Source organism: Papio anubis, unplaced genomic scaffold (assembly GCF_008728515.1).
Source record: "Papio anubis isolate 15944 unplaced genomic scaffold, Panubis1.0 scaffold775, whole genome shotgun sequence".
Classification (NCBI taxonomy): Eukaryota; Metazoa; Chordata; class Mammalia; order Primates; family Cercopithecidae; genus Papio; species Papio anubis.
This window is the reverse complement of record NW_022167977.1, coordinates 16,103-29,002: the sequence shown is the minus strand read 5'-3', so window position 1 is coordinate 29,002 and position 12,900 is coordinate 16,103.

Sequence of the window (12,900 nt, the reverse complement as noted above, 5' to 3'; positions counted from 1 at the left end):
GGGGTGAGGAGCAGATGAGTGAGGGGTGAGTGGAGCCGGAGTGAGCCGGGATGACCGAGGGATGATAAGGGGTGAGGAGCCGGAGGTGGATGGGGTGAGGAGTGGAGGTGGATGGGATGAGTGGAGGGGGGTGGAGGGAGGTGGATGGGGTGGAAGGAATGGGAGGGGAAGGTGGAGGAAGGGATGGGGAGAGAGGGAATGGAAGAAAGAAGGAAAGCAGGGAAGGGAAGAGCCATGGAATGGAATGGACTGGAATGGATAGAATGGAATGGAATGCAGGAGGATGATGAGGAAGTTGGAGCCCAGGAAATGGCCGAGACAGATAATGTTGTGGGTCCCTCTGCCTTGCAGTGCTGGTTGTCATGGCATATGAGACCACTCAGGTGCCTCCTCCTGTGGCTCGGGACCAGAGCCCAGGGGCTGTGGGGCTACCCTGGCTCCTTTTCCCAGCACAGGTCTGGCACCCACCCCGGCCCTAGGAGGGATGAGATTTTGGAAAAGGACCGTGTGAAGGGCCCCGTCCACACATCTGCCCAAGGAGGGGTGGGGTTCAGACCCAGGCTTCTTCCCAGGGGCATTCTCTGACTGGAAGGAGACCCTCCAGGAATCCAGCTTCCAGCCCCCACAGCAGCCCCCGCCTGGTGGCTCCTGCACAATAGCCTGTGCACCTCCTCCTAAGGAGGTCTCCCCTCCCCTGGGGGTGCTGGGGATTCAGGATTTGGAAATTCAGGCTAGGAACGGGATCATGCTTCCCCCATCTCCCCACTCCTCATGCCTGAACGGTCGAGGAGACCCAGGGCTGGGCCGGACATCCCACATGTGTTTCATTTCTTGGGGTCATTTTTGAGTCACTTCTCGGGTAGTTTTGTCCTTCTAGAGCTATTGCTGTGTCTAGATGGTCTGATTTGTTGGTCTGCCACCTGGTTCAGAAAGTGTTTCTCATGGAATCTTTATTTCTGTCAGATCAGCAATAATGTTTCATTTCTGATTTTAGAAACGGGCTTTTTAATTTTTATTTATTTCTTTTTATTAGAGATGGGTCTCACTCAAGGTCTCCCCCAGGCTGGTCTTGAATGCTGTCTCACATCCTTCCAATTTCCCCGCCTCACAAGCGCTAGATGACAGACGTGGAGCCATGTTGTTTGGGCCCTGATTTTAGTTATTTGTGTCCCATCTTTTCTTTATTGTCAGTCTGGTGAAAGATTTGTTAATTTGTTATTATTAAAACCCACTTTTTGGTTCTGTTGGATTATCTCTTTTGTTTTCCATTCTGTATTTTTACTTCTCCCATTTCCACTCTCATGTCATTTTCTTTCCCTTTTATTCTTTGGGTTTATTTCTATTCTTTTTCTAGTTTCAAGGTGGAAGGTTAGGCTTGATTTGAGATTTTTCTTCTTTCTTGAATGTGACATTTTACAGTTACAAATTTCCTTCAGCACTGCCTTAGCTGCATCTTGCAGAATTTTGATACACTGTGCTAATTTTTAAACAGTTTTGGTTTCTATTGCTCAGGGTGGGGTGCAGTGGTGCACCTTTGGCTCACGCAACTTCTACCCAGGTTCAAGGTATCTCTCATGTACTGCCTCCCAAGTAGCTGGAATTACAGACGCACCACCACACCCGGCTAATTTTATATATTTATTTTTATATAAGACGGATTTCACCATGTTTCCCCAGGCTGATCTCAACCTCCTGGACTCAAGCTTATCCTGCCTGGCCTCCCACAGTGCTGGATGACAGGGTGTGAGCTACTGAGGCTGGCCCGGGCTGTGCATTTGTTTGCATTCTTCTCCATAATTAGTTTTCGGTTTCCTGATGGTCTTTGATCACTGGTTGTTTAGGAGTGTATTTTCCACATTTTTGAATTTCCCATTTCCTTCATTGTTGATTTTAGTTTTGGAAGCAAGTACAGCTGAAGATCACCTCTGCTTTCGCTCAGTCCTTCTGCATTCACTGAGGCTCATTTTGTGGCCTGGCACACATGGTCTGTCATGGGGAATGTCCCATGGGTGCCTGAGAGTGACAGGTCTGTTTCGTTGTTGCGGCGGTGTAACAGATGTCCTTCGCTGCATCTGGTTTCCCTCAGGAAGACCGAAATGTTTGTCACTAGAAAATCAGAAACTTTCCACCATTCCCAGCACCCTGGCTTTGGGAGAGGCCAGCAGAGCCTGTGGCTTGGGAACCTGTATGTAATGAGAGAAGCATGCCTGTGTGGGAACGCCAGGCCCGCTTTGAACCCCATTCCCCAACATGATCCCGTGTTTCGGATTACGACACTTGGCTTGGCTTCTCTCAGGCTTCCATCATGCACAGGGACTACTTGTACCCCTGGTCTTCACTCAGGCTGAAGGCGGCCCTGGTCCTGCCAGAGGGGCTGTACAGAAATAGATGGCCTGGTACAGGGGTCGGTAGCCCGCCAGGACCTCGGCCCTGGGGAGTTGTGGAAGAAGGCCGGCCTCTCACTGCGGAGCCTCTCAGAATCAAGGTGTGCCTCCATGTCACGGTGGCAGGCCAAGGCGCCTGCCTCTGCCACCGGTGCAAGGCCTGTCAGCGCGCTCAATCTCCCACTTATGGGCCCCAGGCTCACAGAGGTGTGAAAGAGGCAAGATGGCGCGAGGGGGTCACAGCCCAGCCAGCCTCGCTTTTGATCCTGCAGACTAACGTTTTCCATTTTGTCTTGCCCAGGCCAGCTATGGTCAGTCCAGCGGCTGTGCTACTTCACAGCACTGCCACATGCCCAGCGAGGCCCAGTGTGTCATCTACCATGAGCTCCAGCTCTCCCTGACTCAAGAAGGTCCCATAAGGCAGGTGCTGGAGGGGCAGCTCCTGGAGACCATCAGTAGCTCCCCACCTGTCTCCTGGCACCGAAAGCGGTAAGGGCTGGCTTTGCAGTGGTGGAGGTAGGCAGGCTGGGCCGGGACGGGGCACAGGAAGTTGCCCAGGGCCCCAGCAGCCCTCTCCTTTGATCATTTGGTTCCTGACATCAGATGCTTGAGCTGGTGGGCCTGGTCAGCCCCAGTGCTGCTGGTCTGCGGATCTCTAGCGAGCTTCTCTCTTTAGAAAGGTCATTGGGTAAATTTAACCCTTGTAGAGGTAGCATATGTAATTTCTGTTGTTTCCTTTTTCCATTTGTGGTGTTTTGGTTGGCTTGGACTTTCGTTTGCCTCCTTGAATTTTCAATTTCCTGGTTTTCATTCCGTCTCCCTTTATCCATTGGCTCATTCATTTTTACTATCTATTTTTATCATTCCATTTGTCTTTTACCTATCTATTCATCCATTCATCATTCTATCTACTCATCTATTCCATTCCTTCCTTCTATCATTCTATTTTACTCTGCTCATCTTTTCATCTATCCATTCATCTATCATCTATTCATCTTATCTATTCTTCTCACATTTCTTGCATACTCTGTGGGTCTCTTCCATCTATCCATTCCACATTCATCTATATCTATCTCTTTTATCTTTTCCATCATTCATCTATTCATCACTCTTGTCTATTCATCTATTCACTTGTTCGTGTATCTATCTATCTCTTCTTCTATTCATTTTTCTCATTTCAATGGTATTCAATAGCTCATTCTTTATGTATCTATCTATCTATTATATTTTGTTTCCATTTTTCGTTTATTCCATATTTGTTTAGCCCATTCATCTCTTCAACGCATCCATCTTCTTTTCCTTATTCATTTTTCTATTTTCTACCCTACCACCATCTATTTTTCTATCTATCTATGATCTATCTATTTGCTTGTTCTATTTTATATCTGTCGGTTTATTTTCATTATCTATTCTTATTCTATCTATCTATTTTATTTAAAGTCGTATTATTCATCTTTCTCTCATTCGGCTTTTCATCTTCTAATAACGGTCGACAAAGCCTAAGTTTTTCCCTGCTCATCAACCACCATATCATTCATCCATATTCTTCAATATTGCTTTATTCGTCCAAGGCTTTTAAAAACATCTTCTTCATTTCATTGATTTCCAACAATCATCATATCAATTTTTCGTTATCTATCTTTACTTGAAATTTTATCTGCCTTATTACTTAGAAATCTATTCTTCTATTTTACTTGTTTATCTTTTCTATTTCATTCCATATTCCATTATCTATCTATCTATTTATCTATTTTGCTTCCATTCCATTGTTTGTTTAGTTTTAGCCGGCTTTCATCTTCCATCATCACTTCTAGAGTAATTATTTCCATTTATCTATTCTTTTCATTATCTATCTATTTTACTTGTTTATTCTTCTTTTTCATTCCATTCCATATTTTATTCCATTCACTATAATATCATCTATATTCATTTCATTAATCTATTTACTTTTTGTATTCATTCATTTACTTTTTGTCATATCTTTTCTCTATCGCATCATATTCGTCATCTATCTATGCTGTATTCTTTTCCATTTCATTCGCATCTATTTCCATTTGTGCCTATTCTTCTATCTATTTATCATCTATCTATCTATCTATTTATTCATATCTAGCATTATATTCTATTTGCTCCATTCATTCATCTATCTTTATTATCTATCTTTATTATCTATCTATTTCATTTGCTTATTCATTCCAGATTTTATTTCCAGTTTTATTCTATCGCATCTAATTTATTTTATTTTCTATCAATTTATCTATTTACGAAATTTATTCCGTTTCCATTCTTTTCTATCATTATCTATTCATTTTAAGTATTCTTTTTCTATCTATTTTACTTGTGCCTATTCTTTTCATTCTATTCTACTATTTATTCTACTTATTTTATTCCATCTACTATTTCATTCATCAATTATTTAATTTATCTATCTATTTTATATTCTATTTTATCTATATATTCATTTTCATTATCTATTCATTCTTTCATTGCACCATTCGTTTACTTTCTGTTATCTTTTCATTTCATTCATTCCATTATCGAAGCTCCTATTTTATTCTATTCCATTCCATTCATTCTTTTTCTATCATTGTTCTATTTATTTCATTTGTTTTCGCTCTATCTATTTCCATTACTCCATCTATTTGTCTATTCATTCTATTTGCTCTATTTCCATTCATTTCATCTATTTCCATTCATTCATTGTCGGTTCATTTTATTCATCTATTTTACTCTGCTTATTCTATTCATTACCGCAATTTCCATTCTATTTGCCCTATTTTATCTTTTTCTTCTCGACATTATTCCATTCCATCTATTTTGTTTGTTATTCTTCGAAGCCCATTCCATATATACTGCTTTATCTATTTTGTCGGTTTGGTCTATTTCATTGTCTATGTCTTTTCTAATATTATTCCATCTATTCCATTTCTAGCCTATTCTTTTTCATACCCATTCCATTGGCCCATTCATCATCTATTTCATTCCATTCATTTATCTATTCATTCATCTATCTATCTATCATTATCTATTCATTTAATCTACTTCATTCTTCTATCATTCACTCTCTCCTTCTTCAGGATTCATCACCACTATTTGGCTGTTTCAAAGCTCATCTATTCATTTCTGGTTTCATCTACTTCCACGCTCAATTTACTTTATTAATCTATCTCTTCTATTCAATTTTACTTCCGTTCATTTAAGTTTATCTATGTTATTTTCGTTTATTCAATTATTTGGTCTATCTATATGTATATGTTATCATTTCCATTTCTACTCTATCTATAGCATTATCATTTACCGATTTATATATATATAGAATATACATATGATTATTCTACTCTATCTATCTGCTCATCTGCTTTTCGCTTCCATTCGTTTATCGAATATCCATTATCTATCTATCATCTATCTATATCAGCCTCCATCTATCTATCTATCTTGTGATTAATTTATTCCACATACTCTATCTATCTATCATCTATGTGTTTCCATATTCTTCTCTTCTCACATTCGTATCATTCGTCACCTACCTACCAGTTTCTTAAAGTTACTGTTGGAGTAATTTGTTGTGTGCCTTTTTCCTCCTCTCCAATTGGTTCCCCACATCCTCCCCCAGTGGCTGCATCTTCCTCTCTGACACGGGCAGAGGCCGGCCCCTCCATAGTGCCTCCAAAACAACCTGCTGGTATACAGCACATGCTCAAATAGTAATGCACCACCTGGTTAACACACAATAGAAGAACTTTATCCAAAGGAACAACAAAAATATCTCCAGCAAAGAACATCAGGAAAGGATGTCTTTTCCAGATATTTTCCCAAACACAGTATGATCTGGAACAAATTGTAGCTTCTCCAATGAGCCTGGTAGTTTTCATTATTGACCACCTACAGAAGGGCTCTCCTTGAGCTGAGGAGAGAGGGATCAAGAGCTCATGGCCAAGAGGGGACTAGGCCCCACCCGCACAAACACTGTTGGGATGTGGCAGGATGTGGCAACACATGAAAGGACAGGGGATGGGCTCCCCAGCAATCTGGGGCCACGGAGACCGGTTTGAGGCAGGGGAGGGGCCAGGGCTAGCCCCTGGTGGTAGGATTCACGGGTGACGGGCCCCTGGCTGCAGCTGCTCAGTCACTTCCTGGCACTCAGGTGCATGCAGTTCATTGTCCCCACGCCAGTGGTGAGGGCATCCCTAATGGCACAGGGTCTGAAAATGCTGAGGTACTGCAGTGTGTGAGAGGAAGGAGGCTGGCAAAGGTGGGCGGGCCACCCTGCCAGGTGTGGGTCTTGAGTGCCTGTCTCCTTCTGCAGGTACAGATGTGGTCCTGCACACAGGCTGCACCCCAACGGGGCTGGAGCTGTTGTCTGAGGCAGCTGAATAGCATCTCTCTGTAAATGTGGCCTGGGAAGGAGAAAGCCGCTTCCTTCTCTACCGGGTGAGCTGGCCCAGGCTGATGTGGGTGGGCCTCAGGGGGCACCCTGAGGGCTGAGCTTGGTGTGTGGCAGGCAGAGGCTCACCTGAGGCAGGGCTTTCACCATGCACATGCTTAGTTCTCCCAGCCCCTGATCCAGAACGATATTTGGACCCAGGCTCCCCTGCCCGCAATAAAACCAAAGGGGCCTGATGACAAATGGCTCCCTACCCTGTACCTGATGATCTCAAGCAACCATGAGCGGAAGTTCGTCCCCACCTTCAGATGAGGAAACCGAGGCTCAGGAGAGGCACAGGGACATGTCAAAGGACACAGCATGTCAAGGGAGGCCCAGCAACTGCCAGCCCACCTGTATGCACTGGCTTCTCTTTTCCTGAGAGCTCCACGATGGCTCAGCCTGGGGCAGATAAATGTGGTATTTTAGAGGAGAGAGAATGTTTGGCCTCCCTGGTCAGACCCCCGTGCCCAAGTGGGAGAGGCTGGCCTGAGGCTGCTGGTGCAGCTGTGCTTGGATACCAGGCAGACTCCTTCAGGCCCCAACTGGGTGTCTGAACCAGTACATCCGCAGTGCACAGTGTCAAGGCAGGGGGCTGGGGTAGTGGGAAGCTCCAAGGCCACACATTAGTTTGATGAGGTCAAAGGGAGGTGGGTGCTGGCGGGAAACCTGAGCCACCTGCCTGTGTGGTGACTGGGTCCCAAGACCACGGCAACCGTGAGGGTGGGAGCTGCATACAAGGCTGGCAAAGCATCAAGCTGGCACTCCTGGCCACACTGGAGAAGCCCCAGGAAGGCTTGAGTTTGCCTCACGTGGGTCTAGCATCCGCAAGATCAACAACAAAGTCCCTGAGCCCCCACTCCTGCCAGGGACTCCACACTTGCCAGAGCTCAGCCTCCAGGTCTGCAGGCAGGCAGGAGCTGAACAGCTGCCTGGATTTTGCTGGTCTCCCCTGGCCCAGGCATGGGCAGATCTGCCCAACTGGCTTCCGCCCCGGCCATGGGGGCACAGCCCGAGGTCTTCTCTCAAGAATACACACGCACTGCAGAGCTCCCTGCCTGACTGGAGCTCTGCTTCCTCTGCCTGCACCCCGCTGCTGACCACACAAGGGTCACTTCCAGTGCCCCTCTGCCTCCTTCCAGACATGCCAGGCATCTCATTGGTCCCCTGCATGTGCCAGGCTGAGTGGGCATATTCCCCTTTCTCTGTGCCCCTTCTCCCACCTCCCCCATCAACCACATGGCCTTCCTTGGCTGATAAATCCCAGTTCCCCTTTTCCAGCCAGCCTGCCCCTTAAGGCCAGGCATCCCCTGGTGCTGTGCCAGGAACGCCTGCTGTCCCCTCCAGACAGGGAACCCTTGCAGGCCGCATGCCCCAGCTTGTGCCCTCCTGTGGGTCTAGCACAGTAGTACAGTATTGACTCCAAGGCAGGGGGTTTGATTGTGACACACAGATGTGAGCCTGGATGTCACGCCTGTGGGTTGTCTGGGAGCTGGGGTGCCCGAGGACTTGGACTGCATGGCTTTTGGGTTCCCAGGTTAAAAACCAGTGGTGCCAAAGGCAGGTATGCTGTAGGCACAGAGCTGGGCCATCCAAGTCCAACTTTGTCAAAGCCCCCACAGTAGACAGGGGGCAGGCCTTATTAGTTCTGCTTTGGTAGACGGGAAAGTGAGTCTGGGAACCTGGAAGGACTGGCCAGAGCTGCCCAGGTGTCCTGCAGGTGCCTGGAGGAAGCAAGCCAGGTGTGCTGCCCGGGTGTGCCTATCTGTTCTGAGGGCCTGTGCCCTCTCTGCCCCAGGGAGTCACAGCTCACACCTGCCCCTTGGCCTGCACCCCAGGGGACTCCAGCTGAATGAGCTTACGGCCTACCACCGGCTGGACTGCCCCGCACCATTGGCTGGGCCATGGCAAGCTGGCGGAGCACTTCTACCTCTCAAGGCCCTGTAGCTCTGCAACCCCTCGGGCCACTGGAGTTCGACGCAGGAGACCCTCTACTACGTGAAGGTGTGTACCTGGTGCCCGTGACATCTTCTACTAATCGGAAGGTGGGTGGGAGGGGTGAGGGCTCAGGGTGTCTCCCGCCCCTGAGTGAGATCTCCACCCAGACCCCAGAGGCCTGGGTTCCAGCCTTCCTTGTAGGAGAATGCCCACCCAGTGGCCTCCCCGGAGCTCTGCATGGGCTGGAGGAGCTATACAAGGTCTCAAGATACAACCCAGCTCCTGGCGTGGGCCAGGCCCCATCTTCTCAAGAACTGGGGCCCCAGCCAGGGGCATGCACGACATGGAGTGGGCAAATGGTGGCTCCTGGGTGCTGAAGAAGGGGATTGTAGTCGGGGGTCCTCCTGGAGGAGGTGACATGGAAGCTGAGCTTGACAGTCAAGTGTCGTTGCATTTAACAAAGAAAACAGGGTCGAGAAGGACATTTGAGGACAGCATCATCCTCACATTAAACTACGCTAAAAGATTCAACCCAACTCCTGGCTTCCTCCAGGAAGCCTGCCCAGGGTGCCAGCCTGCACTGAGCAAATTCTCTTCCTGAGTCCCAGACACCTTGAATACACATCACCCAGGAAGGGCGGGTGGGACCAGTGTCTACCACTACTCCTGGTTCACAGATCGGGAAACCCCACCAGGGCAGGTGCAGTGGGGGCGGGGTCTCAGCCAGCCAGACCAGCCCATACCGGGAATTGCCTCCCGAGGGGAGGTGCTGCTCCCTCTGTCCCCAGCCCCAGCAGGGGTGGGAGAGCTGGGACCAGCAGACTCCAGACCTGGGGTGTTCTCCCACCTCTGCCCAGCAGGCACCGCCCCTCCTCAGCATCTCACCAGCACCGCGTCAGTGCTCCTTATGGGCTGAGGGGCCAGGGCACTCCAGTCCAGGGGCCGAGATCTTGGGGGCCTTAGAACAACATGAGGAGCTGGGGCAGCCCTAAGACCCCGCCCCGTATCCCCCACCGCAGGCCTGGGGCTGCCCGGGAGGCCCCCGCCCAGTGCTGGTGACACCTGGTGGTCAGAAGTGGTCCCTGTGGCCTCCCAAGTCCCAGCCAGACAGGGAGGTGCCAAGTGTCAGACCCAGAGGGACGCTGCTCACCGCTCAGGGGCTCACCTGGGACCCAGGGGGACGGGCCTCCCAGAAGAGGCCTTTATCTCTCTTGGTCATGCCTGCTGCCCACTCCGCCTGCCCAGGAGGAAGGAAAGGGCCAAGTAGTACCTGAGAGGCCAAAGTCCACAGTTGGGGTTGAGGGGCAGAGGCCTCCTTCACCTCCTTCCCATGCACAGTCCTCCTTCCCATGCACAGCCCTCCTTCACCTCCTTCCCATGCACAGCCCTCCTTCCCATGCACAGTCTTCCTTCCAATGCACAGCCCTCCTTCACCTCCTTCCCATGCACAGCCCTCTGGGCCTCATCGTGACTATGCTGTCAGTGCAGGCCAGCTTCCCACAGGGAGGCCCCCTCGGAATTCCCCAAGGGCGGCTGTCTTTCCAAGGCTACACCCTCCTCCTTGTATAGGAGGCTCTGGACCCAGGGGCCAGAGGAGTAGGAGAAAAAGCCGGACTGCATGGGGCCTGGAAGGCTGGCAGAGAGGCAGGGGTAAATGGGCATCTTTGCCGATCGCCTCTAAAATGGGGTCCCCTTTAGTCTACATGTGAGAGTGAGCCCTGGAATAGGGAGGATTAGGTATGTACTGGCTCAGCCTGCCACTCACTAGCTGCTGCACACACTACAGCAGGCAATACATGGAAATGCACAGTACAAATGCACATCGACACACAGGTGCGCACACACAGACACACAGGCATGCACATTGTAAGAATACACACACGGACACGCATTATTATCATTATAGGCACAAACGACAGGCACACGCGAGACATATGCATTGGGCTGGTTTTTCCCTGTTTTGCTTTTTGGATGCTCCCACCTTCAGGAAGCCTTTGCCTTCCACCCCCGGCTGAGTCTGGGGCCTCCTGGGCCCCCCACAGGCTCCTGGGCTTCCCTCTGCCACAGCCTGGGCCACCCTGTGTGGTCAGTGTTCACTCCCAGGTCCCTCAGACTGGGAGCAAGGACGTTAGGCTCAGCCACGCACCCAGCACAGAGTCCAGTGTTCGGCTGGGCCGGGGGCATAGGATGAGCAGTGGTGGTGACTCGGGGCCTTCTCACGCTCCTGCTCCGTGTGTGGGGCGGGGCAGTGGGGGAATGGACTGCTGCATCTTGGACTTTGTCCTTGGCCCTGGGAGCCATCTTGAGATGGTAAAGAGGGACAGGCCAGGCATGGGTCTTAGAGAGGTACCTTGGGTGACCCCATGTGGAGGAGGCGTTTGGGGAGAAGCCGGGTGGGGGATGGGAGGGTCAAGGAGGAGTTCTGGGAGACGGCATCCCAACCCAGGGATGGTGAGTTTGAGCCAAAGATGCATTGAAAATGGGAGTGGATGTCTGGGGAGTCACACTCCGTCAATATTTCAGGGAACATTGCCAGAGAGGACCCCTGTGAGATGGTTTTGTACCTGGCCTGTCCAATGGGGGGCCTGGAAATGGTCAGCATGGGCAGGGGCCAGAGGGGAGCCTGGGTCACTCGACGTTGTGCCCTTGCTGTGGCTTGGAGCCACGGGTCCTGCACGGAACTCTCAGAGCAGGCAGGATCTGCCCTGACCTCAGCCCATGGGGAAAGCAGCCACTGCCTGTGGAGAGGGTGGCACTGGGGCAGGAGGCTTGGGGTGAGTGGGACGTAGGGGCAGACAGGAAGGCTTCCAGGGGTGTCAGGGTCATCCCCACCTCCTGCAGCTGAGACCACAGCAGTGTCACAGGCTTCGGGGTTCATGTGGTGAGCCAGCATTGGCTGGACATGTGGAATGACCTGGAGACAGGAATGGCCTCTGGGAAGACGGGCTCTGAGTCCCCCTTTTGCTGAGCATGACCTGTCCCCTTCAGGACCTTTTGAGGCAGCCGGGTACTACCAGCTGGCACTGGCAGCCGCCATGGACCTGGGCAACAAGAAGGCACAGCTGAAGATCTACACGCGGCTGGCCACCGTCTCCCACAACTTCCTCCTGGACCGCGAGAAGTCGCTCCTCTTCTACCAGAAGGCCAGGACCTTCGCCACAGAGCTCAACGTCCGCAGTGTCAACCTGCCTCCTCTGCCACTCTGCGGGTGGGCCCCCTGGTTGGCCCCCAGCCACCCTCGCTGAGGACAGCATCCGAGGGAGTGGGTTTTGTGCAAGGAGGATGGTCTCCTCCCTCTCCTGGTGTCTCCCGTGACTCATTTTCTGGGAAATGGAGGCATGAAAGCAGGGTTCAAATAGCAATAAATGTTTTCTTTGCAATAACACACCGAAGTCCCCAGGACATCCTTCCCTGTGTGCTTCCTGGGCTGTGTCTAGGGATGAGCTCCTTCCCTGGTGGCAGCCCTCTGATCTTGGGGATGAGAAGGACCATGAGTCCAACAGACCTGGGCCAGGTCACCATGAGCCTCGGTTTCCTCGGTGGCCAGATGGGAGATGGTGGTGGAACTCTCTGGGCAGCTCCCTGCTCTCCCTGCTCAGAGCTTTTGCTGTAGGTCTCGTGCCGTCCTTGCCTTTAACCTTCAGGCCACTGTGCCCGAATGTGGGGGCTGCTAGTGTCCCTGTTCGCCATTGAAGAAATAGAGGCACAGAGAGGTTAGGTGTCTCGCCCACTGTCACACAGCAGGTAGGGGCGGAGACGCAGAGCCCAGTACACTGACCACCAAAGCACCCTGCCAGCCTGCTGCCAGGAAGGTGTCCCCCATTAGGACCCAAGGTCAGCTCCTGGACCTCTCTTGTGTCAGGAGAGCCACAGGCCAGTGAGGGTGGCCCCGGGGATCCCTCACTCAGTGTCCTCTGCTCCCAGACTTGATTGGGCCGAGCCTGGCCAGTCCCACCTCTGGCCACTGGTCAGCCCTGCGGGAAGTGAGATGCAGGGATCTCCGCCTGTGTAGATGCTGCTACCCAGTATTGAAAGCCTTATCTGGGCTGCCCCCCAGCTGTCCCCACCTGCCCCCTCCACTTCCGGCCCCGGGCCCTCATCCCAGTCCAAGGAATCCCAGGTTTTCCTTCTTGGAATCTCTTGGCCCCAGGA